The sequence below is a fragment of the Bombina bombina genome, chromosome 5 (assembly GCF_027579735.1).
Source record: "Bombina bombina isolate aBomBom1 chromosome 5, aBomBom1.pri, whole genome shotgun sequence".
Classification (NCBI taxonomy): Eukaryota; Metazoa; Chordata; class Amphibia; order Anura; family Bombinatoridae; genus Bombina; species Bombina bombina.
Window position 1 is genome coordinate 70,571,508 of NC_069503.1, and position 26,104 is coordinate 70,597,611.

At 40.3% G+C, this 26,104-nt stretch overlaps 1 protein-coding gene across 1 annotated transcript in view; it reads left to right on the plus strand.

Moving 5' to 3' along the window:
- The first annotated feature begins 7,651 nt into the window (after positions 1-7,651).
- The window catches only part of LOC128659886 (gastrula zinc finger protein XlCGF26.1-like), a 34,772-nt gene continuing 16,319 nt past the window's right edge, over positions 7,652-26,104 (plus strand). The window contains exon 1 of the mRNA XM_053713471.1: positions 7,652-7,686. The gene's annotated coding sequence lies outside the window, so the exon portion shown is untranslated. The remainder of the gene's footprint in view (positions 7,687-26,104) is intronic.

The following is a 26,104-nucleotide window of genomic DNA, read 5'->3' on the forward strand; positions in this document are numbered from 1 at the left end:
ATGTATTCCTATTTAAAACTAAATACTTACCTTTAAAATAAACCCTAATATAGCTACAATATAAATAATAATTATATTGTAGCTATCTTAGGATTTATATTTATTTTACAGGTAACTTTGTATTTATTTTAGCTAGTTAGAATAGTTATTAAATAGTTATTAACTATTTAATAACTACCTAGCTAAAAGAAATACAAAATTACCTGTAAAATAAATCCTAACCTAAGTTACAATTAAACCTAACACTACACTATCATTAAATAAATTAAATAAATTAACTACAAATAACTACAATTAAATACAATTACATAAACTAACTAAAGTACAAAAAATATTACAACAATTTTAAGCTACTTACACCTAATCTAAGCCCCCTAATAAAATAACAAACCCCCCCAAAATAAAAAAATGCCCTACCCTATTCTAAATTAAAAAAGTTCAAAGCTCTTTTACCTTACCAGCCCTTAAAAGGGCCATTTGTGGGGCATGCCCCAAAGAATTCAGCTCTTTTGCCTGTAAAAGAAAAATACAACCCCCCAACATTAAAACCCACCACCCACATACCCCTAATCTAACCCAACCCCCCCTAAAAATAACCTAACACTAATCCCCTGAAGATCATCCTAACTTGTCTTCACTCAGCCGAGCAGCGATGGAACCGAAGAGGACATCCGGAGCGGCAGAAGTGATCATCCAAGGGGCGCTGAAGAAATCTTCCATCCGATGAAGTGATCCTCCAAGCGGCGCTAAAGAAGTCTTCCATCCGGGCGATGTCATCTTCCAAGAGGCGCTGAAGAAGTCTTCTATCCGGGCGATGTCATCTTCCAAGCCGGGTCTTCGATCAGCCAATAGAATGCGAACTCAATCTGATTGGCTGATTGGATCAGCCAATCGGATTGAACTTGAATCTGATTGGCTGATTCAATCAGCCAATCAGATTTTTCTAAATTAATTCCGATTGGCTGATAGAATCCTATCAGCCAATCGGAATTCGGCGGACGCCATCTTGGATGACGTCATTTAAAGGTACCTCATTCGTCGTTCAGTAGTCGTCCAGGATGGATGCTCCACGGCGGCGGAGCGAAGAAAGAAGATTGAAGATGCCGCCGGAAGAATGAAGACTTTGCTGCCGCTTGGAGGAAGACGTCGCCGGAGGAAGAATTCTTCTTTGCCGCTTGGAGGAAGACATCGCCGGAGGAAGAATTCTTCTTTGCCGCTTGGAGGAAGACATCGCCCGGATCGGATCAGGAGTTCGGCCCGGTGTGGTGAAGACAAGGTAGGGAGATCTTCAGGGGGGTAGTGTTAGGCTTTTTTAAGGGGGGTTTGGGTGGTTTTAGAATAGGGGTATGTGGGTGGTGGGTTGTAATGGGGGGGGGGTATTGTATTTGTATGCAAAAGAGCTGAATTCTTTGGGGCATGCCCCACAAAAGGCCCTTTTAAGGGCTGGTAAGGTAAAGAGCTTTGAAATTCTTTTAATTTAGAATAGGGCAGGGAATATTTTTTTTGGGGGGGGTTTATTATTTTATTAGGGGGCTTAGAATAGGTGTAATTAGCTTAAAAATCTTGTAATCTTTTTTTTATTTTTGGTAATTTAGGGTTTTTTTTTTTGTAATTTAGTTTAGTTAATTTAATTGTATTTTTATATAGATGTTTGTAGTTTATTTAATTTATTGATAGTGTAGGTGTATTTGTAACTTAGGTTAGGATTTATTTTACAGGTAATTGGGTAATTATTTTAAATAGGTAGATATTAAATAGTTAATAACTATTTAATAGCTATTATACCTAGTTAAAATAATTAACAATTTACCTGTAAAATAAATATTAACCCTAACATAGCTACAATGTAATTATTAATTATATTGTAGCTATCTTAGGGTTTATTTTATAGGTAAGTATTTAGATTTAAATAGGAATATTTTAGTTTATAAATGAATTAGATTAATTTAATATAAATTTAGTTAGGGGTGTTAGGGTTAGATAGAGTTAATATAGTTAATATAAATACTATAGTAACTATATTAACTATATTAACCCTAATATAATTAGGGTTAATATAGTTAATATATATAATGTAATACCTATTTTAACTATAATATACTTAGGGTTAATATAGATAATATAGCTGGCGGCGGGGTAGGTAGATTAAATTAGGGGTTAATCATTTTAATAGAGATGGCGGCGGTGTAAGGGGCTTACATTAGGGGTTAATAATTTTAATATAGATGGCGGCGGTGTTAGGGGCTCACTTTAGGGGGTTATAGATATAATATAGCTGGCGGCGGGGTACGGGAGCGACGGTTTAGGGGTTAATAACTTTATTAGGTTGCGGCGGGGTACGGGAGCGGCGGTTTAGGGGTTAATAGCTTTTTTATTGTTAGGATAGTGAGGGGGGATAGCGGATAGAGGGTTAGACGTGTCGGGCTATGTTAGGGAGGCGTGTTAGACGTGTCGGGCTATGTTTAGGAGGCGTGTTAGACAGTGCGAGTGATTTAGACTTTAGTCAGGTTTTATAGGCGCCGGCAGTTTCTAACGTGGCGCAAGTCACTGGCGACTCCAAAAATCTGTACTTACGCAGATTTCTGGACATCGCTGGTTTGTGAGACTTGCGCCACTTTAGCAAGTGACGGCGCCGCATATTGGATGGCTCGAGTTGCGAGCTGAAACTGCGGGCGACGTGGGTTCCCTCGCTTGCGCTGCAAAATGCGATCTATATCGGATCGCGCCCCTGATATTCATTGTTTTGTACAGGCTTTGGTTCGTATCAAGCCTGTCATTAATCAATTTCTCCTCCTTGGAGTCTTTTATTTTGGTTTTGAAGGCTTTACAGGCTCCTCCGTTTGAGCCTATGCATTCTCTGGTGATTAAATTACTTTCTTGGAAAGTGTTGTTCCTTTTGGTCATCTCTTCTGCTAGAAGAGTTTCTGATTTATCTGCTCTTTCTTGTGAGTCTCCTTTTCTGATTTTTCATCAGGATAAGGCGTTTTTTGCGGACTTCGTTTAAATATTTACCTAAAGTTGTGAACTCCAACAACATTAGTAGAGAAATTGTTGTCCCTTCATTGTGTCCTAATCCTAAGAATTCTTTGGAAAGATCTTTACATTCTTTATGGCTCATTCTACTAGGTCAGTTTCTACTTCCTGGGCTTTTAAGAATGAAGCTTCTGTTGATCAGATTTGCAAAGCAGCAACTTGGTCTTCTTTGCATACTTTTACTAAATTCTACCATTTTGATGTTTTCTCTTCTTCAGAAGCAGTTTTTTGTTAGAAAAGTTCTTCAGGCAGCTGTTTCAGTTTGATTCTTTTGCTTATAATTTCATTTTTTTTTTCATTATAAAGATTAAAACTTTTTGATTTGGGTTGTGGATTCTTTTTTCAGCGGAATTGGCTGTCTTTATTTTTATCCCTCCCTCTCTAGTGACTCTTGCGTGGAGTTCCACATCTTGGGTATTTGCTATCCCATACGTCACTAGCTCATGGACTCTTGCCAATTACATGAAAGAAAACATAATTTATGTAAGAACTTACCTGATAAATTCATTTCTTTCATATTGGCAAGAGTCCATGAGGCCCACACTTTTTGTGATGGTTATGATTTTTTTGTATAAAGCACAATTATTCCAATTCCTTGTTGATGCTTTCGCTCCTTTCTTATCACCCCACTTCTTGGCTATTCGTTAAACTGAATTGTGGGTGTGGTGGGGGTGTATTTATAGGCATTTTGAGGTTTGGGAAACTTTGCCCCTCCTGGTAGGAATGTATATCCCATAGGTCACTAGCTCATGGACTCTTGCCAATATGAAAGAAATTAATTTATCAGGTAATTTCTTACATAAATTATGTTATTATGATGCTTGCTTTATTCTCTATGTATCTTTTATTGAAGCAGCAATGCACTACTGGGAGCTAGCTGAGCACATAAAGTGAGCAAATGACAAGAGGCTTGTATGTGCCACTAATCAGCAGCTAGCGCACCATAGTGCATTATATGCTTTGTCACAAAGGTCCCCAAGGGAATAAAGCAGATTTGATAATAGAAGGAAATTGGAAAGTTGTTTAAATTTGAATCCTAAAAGTTTAATTGGGACTTTGCTGTCCCTTTAATGTGTTTCTAATTACTTGTTTTACCGGTGTATAAAATAGTATAAAGTGTATGGGAAATTTCACCTTTAGCTTTATTTTTTATTGAAAAGAGTTCTGGCATACAGCATGTAAACAATTACATACAGATAGTTTGTTATTATTCAAGGTCACACTTAATAAATTTAAAATAGATATTGTCAGAAAAACACGTTATACAACATATGAACATAGGAGACATTAACTTCAAGAGTATAGCATTATGAGCGACACAATTCTATGCGAATAAGAGGTGACTTTCCAAGACGTGTGATAAATTAAATTATGAAATATGAGCATATGGTAATACATTCAATACAGGTATACAATATGTTCATTGCACTTATTTACCTAGGCTTTCCCACTGTCTGTTGCCCAAACTCTCTCATTTTTAACTAAACTAAACAAATCAAGTTCCAAATAGGTCCAGAAGTATGTGAGCATCTGTCTTAATAGGACAAAATCGCAGCTAGATAGTTCTCCGCTAGATATGAATGATATGTGTAGATGGGTGTGCTACTCAGCACTGAAAAATATGTGTGGGAGGGGTGTTGGATAATAATTCACTGAAATAATATACCTGTCAAGGTGTGTCTGAAAGTAACAATGGTAATGAGGGTAATCTTGTTAACTGTTGAAATATACTGCTAGGCAAACTTCTTCCAATAAACATCAGTCTAGTAGCTGACTGAACAAATGAACCAGCCAAGACAAAACAGAGGAAACTCAGAGTTAAGTAAGAAACTGCCTCCATGAGAAAGTTTTGCATTATCACAATGGATCCCTAAAGAGTATTGATGATGTATGAGGTTAATTAAAAAATAAGACACATGTGGCTATAAATCATAGCAGGGTGCTATATGTGGATAAGTGTTAAGTAGTGATTTGCAGAGATTTTGTACAGCACAGAGATACGTCTGATAAAAGTATTATTTGCAAGGGGCATATTGTTAATTGATAGAATACTATTCTGAGCAGAGTGCTACTAGTAGGATATCATTCCCTTTGCCAGATTCTACCTCAGACCATTACAACTGTGCATGCTGAGTCAGTGGAACGGTGATCATTCGAATCTGTCTCAACAGATTTCTCTGGACTGCCGGTCGAGGGAGTCTCTCTCTTGGTGGCTTTGTCCGGATCATCTGTCCTGAGGGACATCATTCCTCAGACCATCCTGGGTGATTGTAACCACGGACGAGAGTCTGTCAGGATGGGGAGCTGTTTGGGGTTCCAAGAAGGCTCAGGGCATGTAGAGTCAGGAGGAGAGTTCTCTCCCGATCAACAACCTAGAAATTCGAGTGATCCTCAATGCTCTAAAGGATTGGCCCCTACTGGGTGCGTACCAGTTTATCAGATTCCAATCAGACAACATAACCTTAGTGGCTTAAATCAACCACCAGGAGGGTACGAGAAGTTCCATATCAATGAGGGAGGTATCTCAGATTCTGGAATGGGCAGAGGCCCACAACTGTTTGCTTTCAGTGATCCAAATTCCAGGTGTAGACAACTGGGAAGCGGATTTTCTCAGCAGACAATCTTTCCATGCTGGGGAATGGTCTCTCCATCCCAAAGTGTTTGCAGAGATTTTCAGCAATTGGGGGACTCGAGATAGACCTGATGGCATCCGTCTCAATACCAAGCTACCCAGATATGAGTCGAGGTCCAGGGATCCCCAGGCAGAGCTAATAGATGCATTAGCAGTGCCATGAAGGTTCAATCTAATTTATCTGTTCCCGCCAATCCCACTACTTCCTCGGGTGGTGGCTCAAATCCGACAGGAGCAGGCATCTGTGATCCTGATTGCTCCGTGGTGGCACGAAGGATATGGTTCGCGGATCTAGTGAGGATGTCATCTTCTCCTCTGTGGAGGTTACCTTGTCGCAGGGATCTCCTGGTACATGGCCCCTTCCTTCATCAAAATCTAGATTCTCTGAGGCTGACTGCATGGAGATTGAATGCTTAGTCTTAGCCAAGAGATGATTTTCAGAAAGTGTTATTGACACTCTCATTCAAGCTTGTAAACCGGTTACTCGTCACATCTATCATAAGGTGTGGAAGACCTACCTATTCTGGTGTGAAGAGCGTGGGTTTTCCTGGCACAAGGTAAGGGTTGCCAGGATCTTTTCTTTTCTCCAGGATCGACTGGAGATGGGCCTATTGGCTAGTTCCTTGAAGGGACAGATTTCAGCCCTATCTGTTTTACTACACAAGAGGCTCGCTGAGCTTCTTTACCTGCAGTCTTTTGTTAAGGCTCTGACCAGGATCAAGCCGGTGTATAGATCTACTGCTCCTCCTTGGAGTCTAAATCTTGTTCTTAAGGTTTTGCAGAGGGCTCCATTTGAGCCTATGCATGAGATTGACAAGGCCCAGACTGACTATTGGGTATAGCGGGCAAATGCCCAGTGGGCCGCTGGCTCCCTTATCCCCGCCCACCTATTAACTACCCCCCAATCTTTAAAAGCTAGTTGGTGTATTACTTGTGGGCAGACAGTAACTAAGTGCTGCGCACAATGTTTTGAAAGTGGACTGAACAGAGGAAGTGGGTGGAGCAAATGATGAACCTCAATAGTAATAATTAGAGTGGGCTCAGGAACTAAGCAGCTTGATGCAGGACAATTAAGACTGCCTTGATGAAAGTGTTAGTGCCGGGTACTGGGGAGTGTCTGTGTAGGCTTGCATATAATTTTATTAGCTTTCAGCTTGCTTAGATGTAGAGAACGGTCTTGTGTGGGGAGGTTAAGACTTGAGTTTTGCCTGCTTATATGACCTGCTGAATGGTGCTCTAGCTGTAACGTAAATCACTCCCTCTGGAATGTTGGCTTCTCAGTTCCTGCTACTTTCCAAAAAAAACAAACAAAAAATAGGGCTTTCTCTAACATCCTCTCCCCGCATGGTGCTGCTGCCCTGTCTGGCTGTCATATCAGCACACTGCCGTAATTAAGGTCCAGTCTGCAGATCATGTTACAGTCAGGAAAGGGTGAGTCTGTATATGGCAAGTAATATGTGGCTCTGTATTTGCAACACAAGTTACTGGGATCCTGCTGCTAAAGGAAAAAAAAAATTGTCTCATACTTATAAATATCAAATAGTAATTAAACCATCACTACGCTGACCCTTCATTTAAATATATGCTTATTAATTTAAAGACTTGGGTAAATCAAATAGGATGGCTTATTTATCTGTTTAAAATATTGATTCCTTATAAACATTACTCATTTTAAATGCTACATTTATCAGGTTTTCAGCTTTTCGAAAATAAAAGCCATTAATAAACTACTTTGTAGATCCGTGTCAGCAAGTGTGAAAGACACTAAATTATCTGTTTAATACAATATATACACAAATTCAGTTATTGCATTGATTACGACATGCTTGCTATTTTTTGCATCCCCCCCTCGGAAATATTCCTGCAAATGCCAATGTGTGTGTTTGTGTGTATTGTTTGTGGAGTGTGTGTGTGTGTGTGTGTGTGCGTGCAGCGTTTTTGTGTGTCTGTCCCTGACTGACTGTGTGCCTCTCTATTTCTTCTTCAGATGTCATCAAGCTGAGGCAAAAGTCGCTCCTTAGGTAAGAAAATGTCTATATCATTAATAGGTTTATAACTATATACAAAGTGTTTTATTGTTTATACAAATGTGTAATAAAAGTGTATAACTGTGTATTACAAGTTTACGTATGACACTGTGACAATTTTGAGTTAAAGTGGGACTTCTAAGAAATTTCATGGGACCCCACTAGCTTTTGGACAACTTTTTGAACCCCTGCTTATGCATTTTGTTGAAATTGTATAAATCTGTTACATGCTACTGGTTTTATTCTTAGCTCTAAGCACAAATAAAGTAGTCCTGGCTTTTAAATTTGTTTTATATCCTGATTCCTAGTTAAGTAAGATTATATATTGTTTTGTTTTGTGTGTGTATGTGCTGTGTGTGTGTGGTGTCTGCATGTATGTGTGTGATGTATACACAAGACTTGCTTTAGAAGAGTGTAGTAGTGGCAGGCATGCTAAACGTTTTCCTCTACAGATATGTTGACAGCCTTTCTAAAATGTAATCGAATACCGCTTGGTAAAATAAAACTTCCTTTTATTCCATCATTTAAAAAATATAGCAATGTGACTCACGTGCAGTAAAAAATGTGAAAACAAATACAATCTCACAGACTTAACAGATCAGTCTGACACGTTTCGGCTGACTGCCTTATTCATAGACTCATTCTACTAGCGTTACCTGTGGAGCTTTATACGCTCCCTCACATTCTCATTGGATACCTGTGTCTGTGTGCTCTCCTCCCATCTATTGCTATAGAGTACAATGGAACTCCATCCCCACTTCAATCACCAAATACCATATATATTTCCTTGAGAAATACTTTTAACAGTCATACACTTCCATAATACATAACTGCCTCTTTACATCATCTTTATGTCATCATTGTATTATACTCAACCTAAAGGGAAACAAGAACATGGATATACCTATTGCTTTGACCTGTGTTGTCTATTGGGTATAATAAAATCACTGTCTTGTGTGTAATCAATTTTAACTTTTGTTCAGGTCTTTCAATTTGTATTCTATATGCTTCTTTATTGATTGATGTTTTAAATTTTTAATTTTCAATTTTTGATACTGGAAACATATACACTTGTATACTTTAATTAGCTACCATATCTACTTCTAGTATTATCATTCCTGTAATTCTTTTAATCAGTTTAACTATGGCATCTTATGATACTGTAAATAATATATTATTTCCCTAAAGTGTATTGTATTATATAGTTGAGGAAAGCAATTAGAATCCTTATCTTGATAGTCTATTGTTGATTTCATTCCCAAAAGTTGATATCATCACCCTCAATATTCATACCCATCGGTTTGCGAGTGTTAAGGGTGAAGATCCAATAAGCTTCTCTACGAAACATTTCTTGGACTCTATTACCTCCTCTAGGCTTTTTGTTAATAACATCAATTATCATCCATCTGAATGAATCTACCACTCCTTGATGTTCTTAGAGAAAATCGGCTAGATTTAGAGTTTTGTCGGTAACGACCCGCGTAGCTAACGCTGGCTTTCTTTCCCCCGCACCTTTTAAATACCGCTGGTATTTAGAGTTCACAGAATGGCTGCGTTAGGCTCCAAAAAGGGAGCGTACAGACATATTTACCGCCACTGCAACTCTCAATACCAGCGGTGCTTACGGACGCGGCCAGCTTCAAAAACATGCTCGTGCACGATTCCCCCATAGAAAACAATGGGGCTGTTTGAGCTGTAAAAAAACCTAACACCTGCAAAAAAGCAGCGTTCAGCTCCTAACGCAGCCCCATTGTTTCCTATGGGGAAACACTTCCTACGTCTGCACCTAACACTCTAACATGTACCCTGAGTCTAAACACCCCTAACCTTACACTTATTAACCCCTAATCTGCCGACCTCGCTATCGCTGACCCCTGCATATTTTTTTAACCCCTAATCTGCCGCTCCGTACACCGCCGCAACCTACATTATACCTATGTACCCCTAATCTGCTGCCCCTAACACCGCCGACCCCTATATTATATTTATTAACCCCTAATCTGCCGCCCCCAATGTCGCTGCCAGCTACCTACAATAATTAACCCCTAATCTGCCGACCGGACCTCACCGCTACTATAATAAATGTATTAACCCCTAATCCGCCTCACTAACCCTATAATAAATAGTATGAACCCCTAATCTGCCCTCCCTAACATCGCTGACACCTAACTTAAAGTATTAACCCCTAATCTGCCGACCGGACCTCACCGCTACTCTAATAAATTTATTAACCCCTAAAGCTAAGTCTAACCCTAACACTAACACCCCCCTAAGTTAAATATAATTTAAATCTAATGAAATAAATTAACTCTTATTAAATAAATTATTCCTATTTAAAGCTAAATACTTACCTGTAAAATAAACCCTAATATAGCTACAATATAAATTATAATTATATTGTAGCTATTTTAGGATTTATATTTATTTTACAGGCAACTTTGTATTTATTTTAACCAGGTACAATAGCTATTAAATAGTTAAGAACTATTTAATAGCTACCTAGTTAAAATAATTATAAAATTACCTGTAAAATAAATCCTAACCTAAGTTACAATTAAACCTAACACTACACTAGCAATAAATTAATTAAATAAAATACCTACAATTATCTACAATTAAATAAACTAACTAAAGTACAAAAAATAAAAAAGCTAAGTTACAAAAAATAAAAAAATTAATTACAAACATAATAAAAATATTACAACAATTTTAAGCTAATTACACCTACTCTAAGCCCCCTAATAAAATAACAAAGCCCCCCAAAATAAAAAATGCCCTACCCTATTCTAAAATTAAAATAGAAAAGCTCTTTTACCTTACCAGCCCTTAAAAGGGCTGTTTGTGGGGCATGCCCCAAAGAATTCAGCTCTTTTGCCTGTAAAAAAAAACATACAATACCCCCCCAACATTACAACCGACCACCCACATACCCCTAATCTAACCCAAACCCTCCTTAAATAAACCTAACACTAAGCCCCTGAAGATCTTCCTACCTTGTCTTCACCATGCCAGGTATCACCGATTGTTCCAGGCTCCGAAGTCTTCATCCAAGCCCAAGCGGGGGCTGGCGATCCATCATCCGGCTGAAGTCTTCTATCAAGCGGCGGCTGAAGAGGTCCAGAAGAGGCTCCAAAGTCTTCATCCTATCTGGGAAGAAGAGGAGATCCGGACCGGCAACCATCTTGATCCAAGCGGCATCTTCTATCTTCATCCGATGACGAGCGGCTCCATCTTGAAGACCTCCAGCGCGGATCCATCCTCTTCTTCCGACGTCCTAAGTCCGAATGAAGGTTCCTTTAAATGACGTCATCCAAGATGGCGTCCCTCGAATTCCGATTGGCTGATAGGATTCTATCAGCCAATCGGAATTAAGGTAGGAAAAATCTGATTGGCGGCGATGTGGGGGGCCTCGGTTTAGGGGTACATAGGTAGTTTATGGGTGTTAGTGTACTTTAGAGCACAGTAGTTAAGAGCTTTATGAACCAGCGTTAGCCCAGAAAGCTCTTAACTACTGACTTTTTTCTGCGGCTGGAGTTTTGTCGTTAGATTTCTAACGCTCACTTCAGCCACGACTCTAAATACCGGCGTTAGAAAGATCCCATTGAAAACATAGGATACGCAAATGGCGTAGGGGGATCTGCGGTATGGAAAAGTCGCGGCTGGAAAGTGAGCGTTAGACCCTTTCCTGACTGACTCTAAATACCAGCGGTAGCCCAAAACCAGCGTTAGGAGCCTCTAACGCTGGTTTTGACGGCTAACGCCAAACTCTAAATCTAGCTGAATGTTTGGCTGCTCCAGTGGTGGTCTTTTCATTATCTATATCATTTAGATGTTCTCTAATTCTGACTCTAGCCTCCCTAGAGATGCAACCTACATACTGTATATTACATTTGTTACACTGTATCATGTAGATAACAAATTCCGTCCTACAATTGGTACATTGTTTACTTTCATACACCTTTTGTGTGTATGCAGACTGAAAGACCTTACTCACCAAAGTGTGACTACACGCTATGCAACTTCTTGTGCCACATTTGAAGTGTCCCTTACAACTTAACCAACTACTCACCTTCTTAGGATTTCTTAGAGCAGTAGGGGAAATCATGTTCCCTATAGTCAAATTCCTTCTGGATGTAAATCTACACCCCTTATCTACAATGTTTTTCAAAATATCATCCCCCCTCAGAATCGGGATATTCTTTTTAATTATATTGCAAATGCTCTTATACTGACTTGTATAAGTTGTCACAAAAGTAATTTCACTCTTATATTTATTACATTGTTCAATTTTATTTGACTGTAATAAGGTAGACCTAGGTATTAACCTCACATCATTAAGTGCTTTATTAACGGGACCTTCTGGATACCCCCTATCTCTCAATTTGTTCAATAATACCATACTTAATTTGTTCAATAATACCTTACTTTCTGCTTGATAATTTGTTAACAATGGAGTGGGTGAAGCGCTGAATCTATCCTCCACAGCCTCACTGAAAAACACTACCCCCTTCCTGGATAGTATATAATACAAATAGATCAATCAAAAATAGATACAGTGGGCGCATACAGCGGAAGGATATGTAGATATGTATGTTTAAATCACTTTATAGGGAATATTGTGACCACATTAAATACTTTTTAGGTCTATACTATATGACCCAGTCAAAAGAATATAATAAATTTAGAAAAACCGTTTCTATTATTCCCAGTATTTATTTAGACAATTCAACCTTATACACGAAAGATAAAAAAATACAAGTGACAACAATCTGAAAATATCCACTCACTCCCAACTATAGTTATACATACAAACACTCACACTATCATAAAATAGTATTAGGCTCAAATTTATAGAATGGTATCCAGTTCACAATATAAAGAGGTGTGTATACAATATAATAACATCTAATTCCCAGATAACGAAATTGTGCTTGATTTAGAAATGTCCCTTATTCAATTCAGAGGTGGAAATCCCCCTTATATGTTTCTGTATCCTTAAGGGTTAATGTTGGGTCTATTGCTTGTAACAACCCGTTACATCAGGGCTAGGTGTTTCTCAGAAAAGTTCCAAGTTCAAAATACTCCCAGCCGTCGGTATTTATCACCGGCGCTGTTTAAAGTTCACACTGAATATGTTAAATCAAGGAGGTCACTGAAATCTCTTATTTTTATTGTAAATGCTGGATCGTTGTTGCCAGCACTTCCTGCTTACCAATGTGTTTAGGCATTAAAATATTGAGGTAACTATCGCTGAATTCACGCTTAGTCCTCTCTACTTCATTCATGTCTTTTGTTAACCTATTGTTACCTTGTCACTAGGCTACCTAAGAACAGGAACATATTGCTTCTCCTAAATACAATGTTGCTTACTAACTATATTATCCAAAAGAGTAAACTATTAACCACTACAGGAATTTACTTCCCCATTTAAAAGCATGGCAATTACTTTAACAGATTTATGATCATAATAAGAACTTATTTTTTATATTCACTTGTCAAAAATGACTTATAACTTGTTCTGGTATTCTTTAGTCACACTGCTATTTAATGAAAAAATCCGGTGAGTTGTGATAGTTATTTTCAAAAAATAAATAAATAATAATAATGTTGTTGTTGTGAATATTGAATGGATGTATCAAAAACTATCATCTACTTTGGGCCATTCTAGGATATGTAGAAAAGTTTTGTGTAATAATTTACCAAAAATTGATAAGGTCAAATTCTGAGTTGAGACCTTCTGGAACCCTGGTTTTCAAACGGAATATCCAGAAGGCCTCTCTCTCACCCACTTTGCGGGTTCTATCCTCCCCTCTGTTCTGTGTGGGAACCCTCTCAATTATGGTCCATGTGAAGAACCTTGGGTCTTTTTGATGTAAGACCGAAAAGTGATTGATCAGGGGTGTTGTTAGTACTCCTGCTTTTATATCTGCCAAGTGTTCTTTTATTCTGACTCTTGCCTCCCTGGTCGTTAGACCAACATATTGGAGGGCACAATGTGTACATGATATTAGGTATACCACAAAATTTGACCGACAATTTAAACAAAGGCTCTTTTGGAAGGTTTCACCCGTGACCAGGGACCTGAATGTGTCCCCTACTGTCACACTTTCACAAGCCTTGCAAGGAAGAAAATTACATCTGAAGGTTCCATTTAGTCTCAGCCAGGCTGAACCATTCGCTTCCTCTCGTTTTAGTTTAGTAGGGGCTATTATGTTACCTATCGTTCGATTCCTTTTGTATGTGAACCGTATGCCTTTCCCTACTGTTGTTTTTAGAGCATCATCAGCTAGAAGTTGGTAATTACTTCTAATTATCTCACATATCTGATTGTATTGTCGTGAGTAATCAGTTATGAATTGAATCTTATTATTATCCTCATTCGCCCTTTCCTGCCTACTTTTGTTTTTATTTTTATTACTGGATTTTTCCAGAAGTTTTGCCCTATCAATTTTATTAACCATATTTCTTTCCTTGCTTATGGTCGACTTTTGATAGCCTCTTTCTAGTAGCCTGGCCGCGAAGTCATCCGCTTGTTTCTCATATACATGATGACTAGAACAATTCCTTTTTAGGCGGATGAACTGCCCTCTTGCTACTCCTCTAAAGACTCTCCTTGGCTGGCAGCTTGCCGCATGTAGGAGTGAATTCCCTGAAATGGGTTTGTGATACATTTCTGTTTTGATTGATTCTCCTACGTGGCCCTTTAATGTGATATCAAGAAAATTTACAGTATGTTTTTGTACTTCTGAAGTGAAGCTGATCCCTACTGTGTTCTTGTTAAGACCCTCTATAAACTTCTCCAGATCTTCCATTGATCCCCTCCAAATGAATAGGAGATCGTCAATGAAGCGCCTGTACCACACTATTTCCTGTCCGAAGGGGTTCCGCTCACCAAAGACGTGGGAGAGCTCCTACCAACCCATGAAAAGGTTGGCGTAGGAGGGGGCAAACTTTGCCCCCATTGCCGTCCCACGCCTCTGGAGAAAGAATTCCCCCTCAAACAGAAAATAGTTGTGGGTCAGGAGGAACCTTGTTACCCTCAGGATGTATTCAATGAACTCCAGATTCCCTGGGTATCTCCTGGAAAGGAAAAATCAAGAGCCTATAATCCCTTTTCATGAGGTATGGTCGAATAGAGAGATCTAACATCTACTGTGAGCCATCTGTAATCTTCTTTCCAGGTGATTTCAGATAGTAGGTTTAGAACATGTTTTGTATCAGCCAGAAAGCTCCAAAGGGTGCTCACTATCGGCTGCAGAATGTCATCCAGCCATTCTGAAAGGTGCTCAGTGAGGGAGCCTATTCCGCTGACAATTGGTCTCCCTTGGACATTTATGCACTTTCGGTAAGTGATTGAAAACCGGTGTTACCGGGTTTTGCACAAGCAGATACATTTTTGTTTCTTGGTCTATAAAACCCAGCTCTACTCCATCGTCCACAAGGGAGACCAATTGTCGCTGAAATGACCGAGTTGGGTCCTGTTGTAACGTCTCATAATCGCATTCATTTCTCAGCTATCTAAAAGCTTCCTGGACAAAATTTCCTCTGTCTTGAACCACAATGGCTCCGCCCTTGTCCGCAGATCTTACTACTATGTTCTTATTATTCCTCAAACTATCCAGGGCTTTCTTTTGTTTGTGTGTGATGTTTGATTCCTGTCCCCTTTGTGTAGTGTAGTGAAGTTTAACTAAATCATTTTCTACACGTTTCTGGAACTTCTCCAAAACGGGACCCCTACTCTGTATGGGGTAGAATGAGGATTTGTAATATGGGAGTTTCTAAACAACCTTGTTCTTCATGTTCTATCTCCCCTTGGAGAGATTCCAGAACCCTAACATCACAGAGTTCTTGGAAATCCATAGTTAAATTGGAATTCCCATTTTTATGTACATTGTTAATGGAACATGGATTCTCATTAGTTTCAAGGCACTCCCATTCTTCTGTCCCGAAGTGCTTTCTTAAAGTCAGATTACGAATCATGTTATTAATGTCCAAAAGAGTCCTGAATAGATTGAAGTCTGTAGTTGGTACAAAGGTTAAACCTAAACAAAGAACTTCCAATTCAAATTTATTTAATGCATAGCATGAAAGATTAATAACATTCAGTCCCTGTAGTTGCCCCTACTCCGTCCTCTCCTTTGGGGTATCTTCTCTGTTCTTTCGGTTGATGATAATACTCTGGATTGTCTCTTCCCCCCCCCTTCTGATTCTCTTGGGGGTACTTGAAAAACCTGCTCGATTTGGGATCTTTCCGTTTCTCCTGCGAGCCTTTGGTTCTCACTTGGTTGTATATCAGTGGAACACACAGTCCTCCAAGAGGAATAGACAACCAAGGAAATTCAAGAAGGGACATGTATCTGGAGTGAGAAACCAGACTATAGAACAAGGGAAAAAGCAAGTGACATTTTCAGACACTGAATCTGAGGATAATGGTATTTGTAATTGTTTGGACCATACTACCAGTGGGGGCTCCTCCTCAGAAGAAGGCCAGAATAATACTTTTAATGAGCGTCCCACGACAGTTCCATTCAACACTAATGAAGGTCACACTCACCCATCCACCACCACTACCAACACCACCCAGGCAGGGACTATAGGCATCCTCAAGACAGGGGGTAGGGGTATGAATACAGCTAATAGATAGATATATGATAGCTTCAGGCATACTGCCGCCCCCTACAAATTTTCCTTCAGTAGAGACAAAGGTTTTTCAGCAGGAAGAGGCCAGGGAGGAAGAGGCAGAGGAAAACCACTAGCCAAGAGGGAACAGTATACCCTCAGGAGGGGCAAACAAAACAAATACAAAATATGAGGGTCATTAATCTTCCAGGAGTAACACTGAGTACAGAAGAGATCAAGGTATTAGAGTTATGTCTCAATTTTGTACCTTTAATTGATTTTGATGTTTTTGATACACTCGTGGATGTGAACAGATTTGTACGGGCACTCACTGTAAATAAATTTTATTATGGTGAGGATACTTCAGAGTCTATCAAAACATCAGAATCAGAAGGAAGGAATGTGGAACATGATTACTTTAGGTTTACAGACGCAACTGACTTTCTTACACTAAGCCACCTAGAAAAGGAAAGTAGCGTATTAACTAATCCTAAAACCACACATGTAGGGTTCAAGAATAAATCAACATTTTATCCCACCCATTTTAGGGGGGCGAGGTTTTGTAGAGTTTCCATAAAAGGGTTGAAGAAGATTTGGTAAAGCTCAAACTAGAGAGCAACAAACATAAGTACAATCTCTCACATATTGAAAGACAAGGCCTTAAGAAACTAAAACAAAGGAAAGGCATAATTATTAAAAATGCGGATAAGGGAGGTACTATTGTTGTTATGGATGAGTTATCTTATGTGCAGGAAGCAAACAGACAGCTTAATGACAGAGAAGTCTACCAGTGTCTACCCTATGATCCAACTATGCAGTTTCAGAAAAGGCTCAAAGATCTGTTGGATGATGGATTAGAGGCAGGGGTGATGGACTTGTCTACCTTCGAGTATCTTTATGTTAAAGAACCAGTGGTACCGATATTCCATCATTTGCCGAAGGTTCACAAGTCCATCACCAATGTCAAGGGGAGACCAATCGTTTCGGGGATTGGCTCCCTTTTTGAAAATCTATCAAATTGCATAGAGTCACTTCCGCAACCGCTTGTTGGGAAACTCCCATCCTTCCTAAGGGATACAAAGCATTTGCTCAATATTATGGAAGAATTTACTTGGTCACCTGAGTTCGGATGGCTCACAGTAGATGTGGTTGGCCTTTATTCGGCCATTCCAAATGACAAGGGGCTGGTAGCCCTGAGATACATGATGGACCTTATGAGTGACTATGATTTAGGACTCAAGGACTTCATTTTGAGAACAATAGAGTTTTTGTTATGTCACAACTACTTTGAATTTGGTGGTAATTATTATCTGCAAAGACGTGGGACAGCAATGGGGGCAAAATTTGCCTCAGCCTACGCCAACCTTTTTATGGGTTGGTGGGAGCTGTCCCACATTTTTGCAGAGACCAATCCGTTTGGCGGCCTAGTGACATGTTATAAACGGTACATAGACGATCTGCTGTTTGTATGGAATGGCAATAAGAGCAATTTGTAGCCTATCTGAATAGTAACGATGTTGGTCTGGAATTTACATACACTTTTGATAGATCGAAAGTAGACTATTTGGATGTTACATTAACAGATGACATTACTGATAAGAAGGTTAAATCCACACTATATACCAAACCGATTTCAGCTAATGCCTTGATACATGCCAAGAGCTGTCATCCACGCCATATGCATATGGCATGGCTAAGGGACAGCTCATTAGGGAAAAACGTAATTGCTCTGTTGAAACAGCTTATCAAGCAGAAAGTAAGGTATTATTGAACAAATTGAGAGATAGGGGGTATCAAGAAGGTCCCATTAATAAAGCACTTAATGATGTGAGGTTAATACCTAGGTCTACCTTATTAGAGTCAAAGAAAATTGAACAATGCAATAAAGATAAGAGCAAAATTACTTTTATGACAACTTATACAAGTCAGTATAAGAGCATTTGCAATATAATTAAAAAGAATCTCCCGATTCTGAGGGGGGATGATATTTTGAAAAATATTGTAGATAATGGGGATTGAAGTGGGGATGGAGTTCCATTGCACTCTATAGCGATAGATGGGAGGAGAGCACACAGACACAGGTATCCAATGAGAATGTGAGGGAGCGTATAAAGCTCCACAGGTAACACTAGTAGAATGAGTCTTTGAATAAGGCAGTCAGCCGAAACGCGTCAGACTAATCTAAGTCTGTGAGATTGTATTTGTTTTTACATTTTTTACTGTACGTGAGTCACATCGCTATATTTTTAAATGATGGAATAAAAGGAAGTTTTATTTTACCAAGCGGTAATTGATTACATTTACTTGCAACCAGCCTAGGAGAGGGCTGGGGTTTACTGCAACAGGGCAGTTAGCCCGCCCGTTGGAGCTCCGGGGATGGCAGTGCAGACATAGCTGCCAGGATCAGTAATTCAGTTACAGGACAGACGGAACAGCACCAAGCTCACACAGACTTCCCTCATTGGCCGCGAACAACCACGTGTCTTAGACGTGACGTCAGACGCCATTGGAGGATCATCGAGCCACGGATTAGGTGGAGAGGATACGATAGAGTATGGATGGAGAGTTACCTGCGGCGGGGGTAAGTCTGTAACTGTGAATTTGACCGGAGTTGGCAGAGGTGAGAACGTCTTATTTCTCCAACATAGGTGTGTCCGGTCCACGGCGTCATCCTTACTTGTGGGATATTCTCTTCCCCAACAGGAAATGGCAAAGAGCCCAGCAAAGCTGGTCACATGATCCCTCCTAGGCTCCGCCTACCCCAGTCATTCTCTTTGCCGTTGCACAGGCAACATCTCCACGGAGATGGTTAAGAGTTTTTTGGTGTTTAAATGTAGTTTTTATCCTTCAATCAAGAGTTTGTTATTTTAAAATAGTGCTGGTATGTACTATTTACTCTGAAACAGAAAAGAGATGAAGATTTCTGTTTGTAAGAGGAAGATGATTTTAGCAACCGTTACTAAAATCGATGGCTGTTTCCACACAGGACTGTTGAGATGAAGTAACTTCAGTTGGGGGAAACAGTGGGCAGACTTTGCTGCTTGAGGTATGACTGGCCACATTTCTAACAAGACTTTGTAATGCTGGAAGGCTGTCACTTTCCCTATGGGAACCGGTAAACCATTTTCTTAGTTAGTTATAAGAATAAAGGGCTTCATAAGGGCTTAAAGACTGGTAGACATATTTCTGGGCTAAAACGATTACGTTCTAAGCATATTTTGAGGATTATAACGATTAATAGAGCTTATAATCTTGGGGATTGTTTTTAAAAAAACGGCAGGCACTGTATTGGACACCTTTTTCACTGGGGGCCTTTTCTAGTCATAGGCAGAGCCTCATTTTCGCGCCACTAATGCGCAGTTGTTTTTGGAGAGCAAGGCATGCAGATGCATGTGTGAGGAGCTAAGAACCACTGAAAAAGCTTATTGAAGGCGTCATTTGGTATCGTATTCCCCTCTGGGCTTGGTTGGGTCTCAGCAAAGCAGATACCTGGGACTGTATAGGGGTTAAATGTAAAAACGGCTCCGGTTCCGTTATTTTAAGGGTTAAAGCTTTCAAATTTGGTGTGCAATACTTTTAAGGCTTTAAGACACTGTGGTGAAATTTTGGTGAATTTTGAACAATTCCTTCATACTTTTTCACATATTCAGTAATAAAGTGTGTTCAGTTTAAAATTTAAAGCGACAGTAACGGTTTTATTTTAAAACGTTTTTTGTGCTTTGTTATCAAGTTTATGCCTGTTAACATGTCTGAACCATCAGATAAACGATGTTCTATATGTTTGAAAGCCAAGGTTTCTCCCCATTTAAATATATGTGATGATTGTGACATAGTGTCCAAACAAAATAGGGACAATGATGCCACTGATAATGATGTTGCCCAAGATGATTCCTCAAATGAGGGGAGTAAGCATGGTACTGCATCATCCCCTTCTGTGTCTACACCAGTCATGCCCACACAAGAGGCACCTAGTACATCTAGTGCGCCAATACTTATTACTATGCAACAATTAACGGCTGTAATGCATAATTCTATTAAAAACATTTTATCCAAAATGCCCACTTATCAGAGAAAGCGCGATTGCTCTGTTTTAAATACTGAAGAGCAAGAGGAAGCTGATGATAATTGTTCTGACATACCCTCACAACAATCTGAAGGGGTTAGGAGGGAGGTTTTGTCTGAGGGAGAAATTTCAGATTCAGGAAAAATTTCTCAACAAGCTGAACCTGATGTTATTACTTTTAAATTTAAATTAGAACATCTCCGCGCACTGCTTAAGGAGGTGTTATCTACTCTGGATGATTGTGACAATTTGGTCATTCCAGAGAAATTATGTAAGATGGACAAGTTCCTAGAGGTCCCGGTGCCCCCCGATGCTTTTCCTATACCCAAGCGGGTGGCGGACATTGTAAATAAGGAATGGGAAAGGCCCGGCATACCTTTTGTTCCTCCCCCCATATTTAAGAAATTATTTCCTATGGTCGACCCCAGAAAGGACTTATGGCAGACAGTCCCCAAGGTCGAGGGGGCGGTTTCTACTCTAAACAAACGCACTACTATCCCTATAGAAGATAGTTGTGCTTTCAAAGATCCTATGGATAAAAAATTAGAGGGTTTGCTTAAAAAGATGTTTGTTCAGCAAGGTTACCTTCTACAACCAATTTCATGCATTGTTCCTGTCACTACAGCAGCGTGCTTCTGGTTCGAAGAACTAGAAAAGTCGCTCAATAAAGAATCTTCGTATGAGGAGGTTATGGACAGAGTTCAAGCACTTAAATTGGCTAACTCTTTTATTTTAGATGCCGCTTTGCAATTAGCTAGATTAGCGGCGAAGAATTCAGGGTTTGCTATTGTGGCGCGCAGAGCGCTTTGGCTAAAATCTTGGTCAGCGGATGTGTCCTCCAAGACCAAATTGCTTAACATCCCTTTCAAGGGTAAAACACTGTTTGGCCCTGACTTGAAAGAGATTATTTCAGACATCACTGGGGGAAAGGGCCACGCCCTTCCTCAGGATAGGTCTTTTAAGGCTAAAAATAAGCCAAATTTTCGTCCCTTTCGCAGAAACGGACCAGCCTCAAATTCAATACCCTCTAAGCAAGAGGGTAATACTTCTCAAACCAAGCCAGCCTGGAGACCTATGCAAGGCTGGAACAAGGGTAAGCAGGCCAAGAAACCTGCCACTGCTACCAAAACAGCATGAAGTGTTGGCCCCCGATCCGGGACCGGATCTGGTGGGGGGCAGACTTTCTCTCTTTGCTCAGGCTTGGGCAAGAGATGTTCAGGATCCTTGGGCGCTAGAAATAGTTTCTCAAGGTTATCTCCTGGAATTCAAGGAACTACCCCCAAGGGGAAGGTTCCACAGGTCCCAATTATCTTCAAACCAAATAAAAAGACAGGCATTCTTACATTGTGTAGAAGACCTGTTAAGAATGGGAGTGATTCATCCTGTTCCATTAGGAGAACAAGGGATGGGGTTTTACTCCAATCTGTTCATAGTTCCCAAAAAAAAGGGAACATTCAGACCAATTTTAGATCTCAAGATTCTAAACAAATTTCTAAGGGTTCCATCGTTCAAAATGGAAACCATTCGAACGATCCTTCCTACCATCCAGGAAGGTCAATTCATGACCACGGTGGATTTAAAGGATGCGTACCTACATATTCCTATCCACAAAGAACATCATCAGTTCCTAAGGTTCGCCTTCCTGGACAAGCATTACCAGTTTGTGGCACTTCCATTCGGATTAGCCATTGCTCCAAGGATTTTCACAAAGGTACTAGGGTCCCTTCTAGCGGTGCTAAGACCAAGGGGCATTGCAGTAGTACCTTACTTGGACGACATCCTGATTCAAGCGTCGTCTCTGTCAAAAGCAAAGGCTCATACGGACATTGTCCTAGCCTTTCTCAGATCTCACGGGTGGAAAGTGAACATAGAAAAGAGTTCTCTGTCCCCGTCAACAAGAGTTCCCTTCTTGGGAACAATAATAGATTCCTTAGAAATGAAGATTTTTCTGACAGAGGTCAGAAAATCAAAACTTCTAAGCTCTTGTCAAGTACTTCATTCTGTTCTTCTTCCTTCCATAGCGCAGTGCATGGAAGTAATAGGTTTGATGGTTGCGGCAATGGACATAGTTCCTTTTGCACGAATTCATCTAAGACCATTACAACTGTGCATGCTCAGACAGTGGAATGGGGATTATACAGACTTGTCTCCCGACGATCCAAGTAGATCAAAGGACCAGAGATTCACTCCGTTGGTGGCTGACCCTGGACAACCTGTCGCAGGGAATGAGCTTCCGCAGACCGGAGTGGGTAATTGTCACGACCGACGCCAGCCTGGTGGGCTGGGGCGCGGTCTGGGAACCCCTGAAAGCTCAGGGTCTATGGTCTCGGGAAGAATCTCTTCTCCCGATAAACATTCTGGAACTGAGAGCGATATTCAATGCTCTCAAAGCTTGGCCCCTTCTAACAAAGGCCAAATTCATAAGGTTTCAATCAGACAACATGACGACCGTTGCATATATCAACCATCAGGGGGGAACAAGGAGTTCCCTGGCGATGGAGGAAGTGACCAAGATAATTCAATGGGCGGAGGATCACTCCTGCCACTTGTCTGCAATCCACATCCCAGGAGTGGAAAATTGGGAAGCGGATTATCTGAGTCGTCAGACCTTCCATCCGGGGGAGTGGGAACTCCATCCGGAAATCTTTGCCCAAATAACTCAATTATGGGGCATTCCAGACATGGATCTGATGGCCTCTCGTCAGAACTTCAAGGTTCCTTGCTACGGGTCCAGATCCAGGGATCCCAAGGCGACTCTAGTGGATGCACTAGTAGCGCCTTGGACCTTCAACCTAGCTTATGTATTCCCACCGTTTCCTCTCATTCCCAGGCTGGTAGCCAGGATCAATCAGGAGAGGGCCTCGGTGATCTTGATAGCTCCTGCGTGGCCACGCAGGACTTGGTATGCAGACCTGGTGAATATGTCATCGGCTCCACCATGGAAGCTACCTTTGAGACAGGACCTTCTTGTTCAAGGTCCGTTCGAACATCCGAATCTGGTTTCCCTCCAACTGACTGCTTGGAGATTGAACGCTTGATTTTATCAAAGCGTGGATTTTCAAATTCGGTCATAGATACTCTTATTCAGGCTAGGAAGCCTGTAACTAGGAAAATTTACCATAAAATATGGAAAAAAGATATCTGTTGGTGTGAATCTAAAGGATTCCCATGGAACAAGATAAAGATTCCTAAGATTCTATCCTTTCTACAAGAGGGTCTGGAGAAAGGATTATCTGCAAGTTCTTTGAAGGGACAGATCTCTGCTTTATCTGTTTTGCTTCACAAAAAGCTGGCGGCTGTGCCAGATGTTCAAGCTTTCGTTCAGGCTCTGGTTAGAATCAAGCCTGTTTACAGACCTTTGACTCCTCCTTGGAGTCTAAATTTAGTTCTTTCAGTTCTTCAAGGGGTTCCGTTTGAACCCTTACATTCTGTAGATATTAAGTTACTATCTTGGAAAGTTTTGTTTTTGGTTGCAATTTCTTCTGCTAGAAGAGTTTCAGAGTTATCTGCTCTGCAGTGTTCTCCTCCTTATCTGGTGTTCCATGCGGATAAGGTGGTTTTGCGTACTAAGCCTGGTTTTCTTCCGAAAGTTGTTTCTAACAAAAATATTAACCAGGAGATAGTTGTGCCTTCTTTGTGTCCGAATCCAGTTTCAAAGAAGGAACGTTTGTTACACAATTTGGATGTAGTTCGTGCTCTAAAATTCTATTTAGAGGCTACAAAGGATTTCAGACAAACATCTTCTTTGTTTGTTGTTTATTCTGGTAAAAGGAGAGGTCAAAAAGCTACTTCTACCTCTCTCTCTTTTTGGCTTAAAAGCATCATCCGATTGGCTTATGAGACTGCCGGACGGCAGCCTCCTGAAAGAATCACAGCTCACTCCACTAGGGCTGTGGCTTCCACATGGGCCTTCAAGAACGAGGCTTCTGCTGACCAGATATGTAAGGCAGCGACTTGGTCTTCACTGCACACTTTTGCCAAATTTTACAAATTTGATACTTTTGCTTCTTCAGAGGCTATTTTTGGGAGAAAGGTTTTGCAAGCCGTGGTGCCTTCCATTTAGATGACCTGATTTGCTCCCTCCCTTCATCCGTGTCCTAAAGCTTTGGTATTGGTTCCCACAAGTAAGGATGACGCCGTGGACCGGACACACCTATGTTGGAGAAAACAGAATTTATGTTTACCTGATAAATTACTTTCTCCAACGGTGTGTCCGGTCCACGGCCCGCCCTGGTTTTTTTAATCAGGTCTGATGAATTATTTTCTTTAACTACAGTCACCACGGTATCATATGATTTCTCCTATGCATATTCCTCCTTTACGTCGGTCGAATGACTGGGGTAGGCGGAGCCTAGGAGGGATCATGTGACCAGCTTTGCTGGGCTCTTTGCCATTTCCTTTTGGGGAAGAGAATATCCCACAAGTAAGGATGACGCCGTGGACCGGACACACCGTTGGAGAAAGTAATTTATCAGGTAAACATAAATTCTGTTATTTCCCCTGACACTGTTAGCAGCTAGGACACTTTGAACCATGACGTTACCACATTGACTTTATTAGCCTTTCTAAAATGTCCAGTTACTCTTTTCTGAATAGCAAAATTGTGTGTGTGTGTGTGTGTGTGTGTGTGTGTATATGTATGTGTGTTTGTGTGTGTGTATGTGTATATATATATATATATATATATATATACTCAGGGGTTAGGTTCCAGAAGAATGGTTGTAAATCGAAACTGTAAGTCAAAGGGAAGTGAGGGAGTTGGGTTCCAGGCCCCTCTCTAAATTGACATAAGTAACACCTAATACATTATTTCTCCTGTTAAGTGTAGTCAGTCCACGGGTCATCATTACTTATGGGATATTAACTCCTCCCCAACAGGAAGTGCAAGAGGATCACCCAAGCAGAGCTGCTATATAGCTCCTCCCCTCTACGTCACACCCAGTCATTCTCTTGCACCCAACTAATAGATAGGATGTGTGAGAGGACTGTGGTGATTATATTTAGTTTTTATATCTTCAATCAAAAGTTTGTTATTTTAAACAGCACCGGAGTGTGTTGTTTCTTCTCAGGTAGAATTTGAAGAAGAATCTACCTGAGTTTTTTGTATGATCTTAGCGGACGTAACTAAGATTCATTTTGCTGTTCTCGGCCATTCTGAGGAGTGAGAAAAACTTCAGATCAGGGGACAGCGGGCAGGTTCACCTGCAAAGAGGTATGTTGCAGTATATTATTTTCTAAGGAATGGAATTGACTGAGAAAATACTGCCAATACCGATATAATGTAAGTTCAGCCTTAAATGCAGTAGTAGCAACTGGTATCAGGCTGTTATGTATATATGTTTACACTTCAGTATTCTGGGGAATGGCACTTCACTGGGACAATACTGTATGCATATAACTTTTAGCCTAACTTGCAGTGTGAACGACTAGCAGCAGGCTTTTTAATGACATTTCATATTATTAGATTTTAAACGTTTGCTGGCATGTTAAATCGTTTAATTATCTGAGGTACTTGGTGAAAAATTGTTTTGGGCGCTATTTTCCACATGGCTGTCGTTTATTTTAAATTAAAAACAGTTTCACTGAACTTCCCTCACTGCTACGCATTAGAAATTCAGTCACAAGTCTGTTTCTCTCCCTACATGATCCGGAACGTCTCTACAGAGCTCAGGGGTCTTCAAAACTTATTTTGAGGGAGGTAATCACTCACAGCAGACCTGTGAGATTGTG